Genomic DNA, 8032 nt, shown 5'->3' with positions numbered 1-8032 from the left:
GATTGAACGAAGGACCTGTCGGAAGTTGTGAACGGTCTTGCGAATAATCGATTTATGTTGCTCTTCTCGCTAGATGTTCGAAGATAAATGTGTCTCTTGGTAGATCATAATGAAGCTTAACTGCTTGTCGCCCGCTGCATAACTCTGTTAGGGTAAACGGAAGTATTCGCCTCCATCAGATAAACTCGTTCCCCGAAACAAGACACTCGTAAATTAATTCTTCACCTACTCTTTTCATGTTTTGCTATTCTCAGAAGAATTTTTGTTTTGTTTCGGAAAAACAGAGTATACATAGTAATCTATTCTTAGAAACAATACGTGGAACAAAGAACGTTTACACGGTCACAGGGTGTGACATCGATGTAGTATAAATAAAAAGAAATCGAGTGTGTTTGTTTACGTATAAATAACTATCTGAGGTGTTTTAACCATCCGACAAAAAAGAGGTGTTTTAATGAAAATGACAATTTAAAATTTCGGTCCTTCGCATGTAACATTTTTATGTGAAGTTAAAAAATGCAACTTCAGCAGGTTATCACTAACAAGATGATATTGATATGCAGTTTTGGGCAAGTATTGAATTTAATTGCATAAATATTCAAAATCTAACTGATATTCCGAAACGAAGATAGAACGTTTTATTTGACGCAATAAAATGATAGACCTGCTAATGAGATGGTTACTATAGTATTTCACTGACAAGCAACCAAACATTTAGTTTGTAATTGATTACTCTTAATTATATTTTATTTATTTGGCGCGCTCGCTATGCCTATCAAGGCCTGGTGATCAGAAGTGCTTTTTTTACCCGCGAAGATATCCCCAAAGCCATCTGGAGGTCAGCTGACCAACGAACATTGAATCGAATCGATTATATTTTTATCGACAACCGGTTCCCTCCATGGGACAGTAATCGCCGTGCTAGGTGAACAAACCTCGAGTGTACGAAATGACTAGTTTGACGAGGAATGTAAACAATTATTGGAGAGGTACAAAAGAGATTGGAAAAACATTACCTCAAGGGAGAATTTGGTCTAGCTGAAGAATAATAGAGCCGCCGGAAAGGACTGACTCTTGGTAAAATACTACAAAAAAGACAAAATAAGACAAAGAACCACTAACAACGCAATATTACTGGATAATTTCAAGGATATAGGAAGATTAGAAACTAACGGAGGAATGGATGGAAGGTTTGGTTTGTCCCATCTATAAGAAGAACGATTGGCTCGATTGCTGTAATTATTATGGCATTGCGCTGATCCGCCGCCTGCAAAGTACTCTACCAAACTTTGTTACGTCATTTATCCCTAATAGTATGAAATTTCGTAAGGCAGTATCAGGCCGGTTTTATGGGATCCCGTGCTACAACGGATCAATTTTTCACACTCCGATAAATTCTACAGAAATGTCGGGAGTACAACGTACCCACATCGATTTCAAGGCAACATTCGATACAGTCAAACGCGAATAGCTATGACAGATGATGGGTTAATAGCCGACAACGGTTCTTCGGACAAACTGATACGGCTGATCAATGCTACCCTAGAGCATGTGATGTGTTAATGGCGGTGTAAACCGACAAAGCCAGTTTTGGTTTGAGGCCCCATGTTTTTCCACAACATACATTAGAACATACCTATGGGCAGTGTTTGCCTGGCAATTATTAAATCTAAGTTGCGTTCTAAGATAGTATGGCATCTAGGATTACTCCCAGATATTTACCTGAGACGTTACATTTGATTTCCTCTTCTCCAAGGTATTAACGCAGCTTCAGTTTATTCTCCTTAGTGCAGGAAGCAATTGTTATTTTCGAGGGGTTGATGCCCAGGCCTTCTTTACTATACCAAGATAGTGTAAGGTTTAAGGCCCTCTACATCCTATCCGATACCACGCCGAATTTATCACAAACCATGATGACTAATTATGACTCATCATGATCCATCAGCGAAACTTTGTAACTTTGTTGTAACCCATTTGACTCCAAACTTCTCAGAAGATCATCAACTACCACTCACCAAAGCAGAGGTAAAAGAATCCCCAGCTCCAAGGGGATTTGCCTATGTATGAGTACACTGTGGATGCATTCGACGACACAGTTTTCAAATTGTCTTGTCTTTGCATTCGCCATTGATAAGTAAAAAGTATTCCCAAGGGCCCCTTCAATATCGGGAAATGCACCTATCAGCATCTTTGGCTCGAGCAGCACGTTCCTCACAATCATGTGGAAGATTTGTGCCTTGCCCATCTTGCCCGTGTCATCATTTACCTGATGAGGACGGGAAGGAAAACAGGAGGAATAGGAAGGGGTGGATGAGGGATTTGGACAAACACAAACATATATATACCGAGAGATTTTTGTACCCCCGAGGGGATACTGCAATCCTTGATAGTTAACTTATCAAAAGTACACCCCCTGGGGGGTATACTCATGATAAATAAGAGCTTATAGCTCAATACCGCTTTCGGTAAGGAACATCAAAATGTCTCGTAATTTTAGTTTCCTAAAATCCGATTCATTTAAGACGTAGGATCCAAAGATCCTATGACGCAATTGTGCTACTGCAGGACAGTTGCAAATTACGTGATATGGTGTACCGTAGTTGGATTCACATAAATTACAATGAAACGATTCAGCTCGCTGAATCGTAGCCATATGATAATTTAGTCTGCAGTGACCAGTCAGTGATCTGACAAGAATACTGCAATTTACCTTTGAGTGTTGCAAAAGAAATTTCGCAACCTTCTCACAAGGCTTAACAATGAAACTTTTCGTTTGACGACAAGTTTCAAGATTTTCCCAATAACGTACATGTTCAGATGAAAACCAAGATCGAATCTTTTGTTTTATCCAACATGCCGCAATTGGTAAAGCAGGTTCCGGTCCAAAAACCGACTTTTCTGCTCCAGATCTTGCTAGTTCATCAGCCCATTCATTTCCGGTTATACCAGAATGGCCAGGAACCCAAACCAGATGAACGGCATTTAGAATGCTTAGTTCTTCTAATTGGGTGTGGCAGGCGATGACTGTTTTAGATTTAGAATTAGCCGCACAAAGGGCTTTTATAGCGGCTTGACTGTCAGAACAGAAGTAGATAATCTTGCCTATCAGTTCTTTCTGAAGTGCAAACTGAGCTCCGCACATAATTGCAAAGATTTCAGCTTGAAAAACGGTGCAGTAACTACCCAACGAATAGGATTCCTCCAATTCCAGCTCACGGCAGTAAACACCAGCACCCGCGCGACCTTCGTACAAGGAACCATCGGTATAACAGACCACATAGTCGGAAATTTTCCTTTCCATGTAGCCTGACATCCAATCCTCTCTAGGAGGAAAGTCACTTGAGAAAGTCCTATACGGGAAAGTACGCATGAGCGTTACATCGCTAGGAGCAAGGGCAAACTTGTCCTCAGCAACAATTTGCGACCACAGTCGAGTATGACTAGTGGAACCGTCCACAGACTGCCAAAGGCCAATCGCGTGTAGTCGATAAGCACATATTAGTGCCTCTTGCTTCAGGTGGAAGTGTAGAGGTTTAATATTGAAAATAGCTTCTAGGGCGGCAGTAGGAGTTGTAGTAAATGCACCAGACATTGCCATTAAACACATCCTTTGAAGATGGTTTAGCTTTGTCTGGACAGTCACAACTTCCCCTCTCTGCCACCATACAGGACAACCATACGCCAGTATTGGTCTGACAACGACCGTGTATAACCAGTGTATGTATTTGGGTTTAAGCCCCCAAGAGTTGCCAATTGCTCGTCTACATTGCCCAAAGGCCATGCACGCTTTTTTAATTCGGAAGTCAATATTTGTGGACCAGTCAAGCTTGGAGTTGAGAATCAACCCCACGTACTTCACTTCGTTCACAACATCAACATCCGAATCGTAAAAGCGCAGCGCGCGAGCTCCATTGATATTTCTACGTCTTGAAAATAAGACGATAGATGTTTTGCTCGGATTTACCGAAAGTGCAGTTTCTCGGCACCACGTTTCTACGACACGTAGTGCCTGCTGCATTAAGTCAAATAATGTGCTTATGCACTTTCCAACTACTAGGATGAGATAGTCATCCGCAAAAGCATATGACGGATAGCCTAGACCATTGAGTTTCTTCAATAGGCCGTCCGCCACAAGGTTCCATAAAAGAGGCGAGAGAACGCCACCTTGTGGACATCCACAAACACTTTGCTTCCAAATGCTTGCTTGCCGTAAGGACGAAAAAAGCAATCGGTTACTAAGCATTTGTTCTATCCACTTTATGATTATTGAAGGCACATTATGATAACGAGCAGCCTCCAAAATGGAAGCGAAAGATACGTTATCAAACGCGCCTTCAATATCCAAAAAAGTTCCTAAGCAAGATTCCTTTTGTGAAAAAGCAACCTCAATTTTATCCACCACATCATGTAATAAAGTGGTTGTAGACTTGCCACTTTGATAAGCATACTGTGCTGAATGAAGAGGAACTTCTACTAAGCTTGTTTCGCGGATGTGGTGATCAACAATCCGCTCAAGTGATTTAAGCAAGAAAGACGTTAGACTGATTGGTCTAAAACTTTTGGCTTGCTCGTATGTCGCGCGTCCACCTTTAGGAATAAACTTAATGGTTATTTCACGCCATTGAGTTGGGATGTACCCAATAGCAATACTACACACAAACATCCTTCTCAGAATGTGTTTGAAGTACTTGAATCCTTTTTGCAGTAGAATAGGGTATATTCCATCTGTTCCAGGAGATTTGTATGGAGAGAAGCTGTTCACGGCCCACTCAATCGCTTCAGTTGTGACAAGTCTCCGAGCAAAAGCCCATGAGTCTAAGCCACCTAAAACGATTTCTGGATCGTTTCGAACTTCAGGTTCCACACAGCCCGGAAAGTGACTATAAAAGAGACATTCCAGGATTTCATTGTCATTCGAACAGTATTCACCGTTCGAACTTCGAATGTTATTAACCTGATAATCTTTCGATTTTGACAGTATTTTATTAAGTCGACTTGCCTCGCCGAAACTGGAAACGTTGCTACAGAACCTGTGCCAGCTCGTGCGTGCTGAAGATCGTAAAGCCTTTGCATAGGCTTTCCGGGCCTGCTTAAAAGGCTCCACGCCATCCCTCCGACGTCTATTCCAGGCTCTCCTGCATCGTTTCTTTAGTTCCGCGAGATGAGAGTTCCACCATGGTGTTCCTCTAGTCGTTTTAATAGTTTTTAGCGGGCAAGCTACTTCAAAAGCTTTCGCAATAAAAGATGTTGTGACATCTACAACCACATCCAAGTCGATCGATGACTCAATCGTCGGTTCGAATCCTTGAAATTTCATCGCCAGTTCCTCCTCAAAGAGTTCCCAGTCAGAAAATCTCGGATTGCGAAATGTTGCAGCGTTCAAGGAGACACCCAAATGATCAAAATATATAAAGCAATGATCAGATATTGGTGTCTCATTTGAAACATGCCATTGTGCCAACTCATGACTGATCCTGTTAGAGCAGAGTGTTATATCTAACACTTCCTCTCTACCAGCTCGTATGAAAGTTGGACAATTGCCAATGTTGAGTATTCCAAGGTTGGTACCACTCAAATATTCCATCAAATTAGAGCCTCTCAGATTGATATCCGAGCTGCCCCAAATGATGTGATGGGCATTGGCATCACTGCCTACAATGAGCGGAAGCCCACTGGATTGGCAGTATCTCACCACATTTCTGAAATCGTCGCTGGGAGACGGTTCATCGTGTGGTAAGTATGCAGAACAGTAGACATAGCGCCTATGGACATCATCCACGACGAGTTCTACTGTGACTGCACAAATATCTCGAGTAGTCAACTCAGAGATAAGGCATGCACTAATTGACCTATGCAACAATATGCATACCCTGGGCATCAAACGAGGATTTGTCATACCAGTTTTGCTGAAAACAGCAAAGTTCTGGTTTCCAATATCCGTCGAATGAAAGTACCCCTTGCGAAAATATGGCTCCTGAACCAATGCGATGGTGACAGAGCCATTAAAAAGTTTTTCGCATAAATACAAATTTGCTGCCCGTTTGTGTTGAAGATTTATTTGTGCGACTCTAACTATTTGACTAGCGGAGTATATGCACAAACAATCTCCAACACAGATCAGACAGCAAATTGTAAGCGAAGCCAATTAAGTTGGCCAGAACGCACTTGGCGTAAAGCCCATAAGGGAAATTGGGCAGGACTACTATGCTGTTCCCACGAAACGCAAGGGACAACAAAGATCGACCGTACCAGAGCCCCGCATGGCACAGTAGGGGCAAGATGCCCAAAGCACTCCGTTCGCGACTGGCATGTTTTCACCCCTCCAGCCATTCAGTCATCGGCACGGAGATAGACCTTGACTTAGGGGCACCTGATTTGCCGACTCCCGGCAGGATCAGGTCCCGTGGCTCAATTTTTGCCCAAACGTACAATTCGGCACCAACCGCCAAAGGGCGTAAGTGCAGATTGTGTAAAACAGACCGATTAAGAGTCTCTCTCTCTCTCTCTCTCTCTGTGCTAAGCCAGCTGAGAAAATAACTCTCTCCCGGTGTGCTCACACCCCGCAGCCGCGCCCTCCGAAAATTCTGCGCCGAACTGCATGATTAGGTAGCCGGAAACCACACGGCGAGTGTTCCACCTTCTCTGTCTGCATACGACAACCAAAGTTGCGTACCACCAGGTGCGCAACTTTGGCTACCGTACCCCAGCCGGCACCTCGTGGAGGTAGAGATAGGAGTTAGAAAACAGAGGTGATATATTTGCACATGTTCACTCATTTGCCAGCCTTACTCTCAGAAGATCATCAACTACCACTCACCAAAGCAGAGGTAAAAGAATCCCCAGCTCCAAGGGGATTTGCCTATATATGGGTACACTGTGGATGCATTCGACGACACAGTTTTCAAATTGTCTTGTCTTTGCATTCGCCATTGATAAGTAAAAAGTATTCCCAAGGGCCCCTTCAATATCGGGAAATGCACCTAATGCTGTTTCTTTCGATACAAGAGACTTTCAATTTTTATCACAAACGCTGTTGCACTGTGATTGTTGATTTACCAGCTTGGTATGCAAACTGGTATTTAGATAATGGACATCTAATCATATATTTAGACTTAATGTATTCATGCAATACTTTTTCCATAGTTTTCAACAATACAGATGAAAACTAATTGTTCAGAAAGCAGACGGTTTGGTTTCGCATCATACTCCAAGTATCCAGGTATCATGCCGAGGCTATAGTCTTTATTGACTTATCTGCAATATTTGACGAAGGCCGCAATCTCTTGTGTAGGAACCTCAGGATCATCACCAGGAAAGTAGGCTGAACGCGATGATGTCTCGTTTGACGAACTCTGTAATAAGAAAGCAATTAATCTTTGTGTTGACTAAAACAGCAGCTCTCGAAAAGTCGTGTTTGTCATTTGTATTCTTCTTTTGTAGATCCAAGGTTCTTGAATCCGAGCCAGATCCACAGTGTCTATGATAAACCTCCTGGAAAGTACACCTGAGCATGAGTATGAGTATGAGCGACCACACACATCGGAGTTGCATCTCCATGATTGATCCAAGCCAGTGAAGTTGCACCGAGAACCACACAGATAGCATTTTGGAATGATTTACCATCTTCAATGTACAAAAATTCAGTGGTTTCGACTTTGAGTAGATCAGTAACGGCTCCGGCCACGTCCTTGCGGTCGTTATAAAAGGGAAGGATTGTTAGTTCAACATTCGCTGTTTTGAGGCCGAGTTTACCTCTGCGCCTCGGTGAATGCCACGGGAAGGATATTTGTGTTAGTATGACAGATACGGTCAGAGCTGGATTCACTGTGGTAAGTGATCCTGGAAAGGACACCTTCGCATGATGGAGGTGAATTTTCCGCTCGCTGACATTTGGGGGGGCTGGCTTCGCGTCTTTTCCATGAATCTTACTAGCCAATTGTAGAAACCACTATTTTGATACCACTCGGCCAGGACTGAACATCTGCTAGCGCATTTAAGATAATTAAGCTTCTCTATGTAAATCCCACGAGCA

Source organism: Sabethes cyaneus, chromosome 3 (genome assembly GCF_943734655.1).
Source record: "Sabethes cyaneus chromosome 3, idSabCyanKW18_F2, whole genome shotgun sequence".
In the NCBI taxonomy this organism is placed as follows: Eukaryota; Metazoa; Arthropoda; class Insecta; order Diptera; family Culicidae; genus Sabethes; species Sabethes cyaneus.
This window is presented reverse-complemented; position numbering follows the sequence as displayed.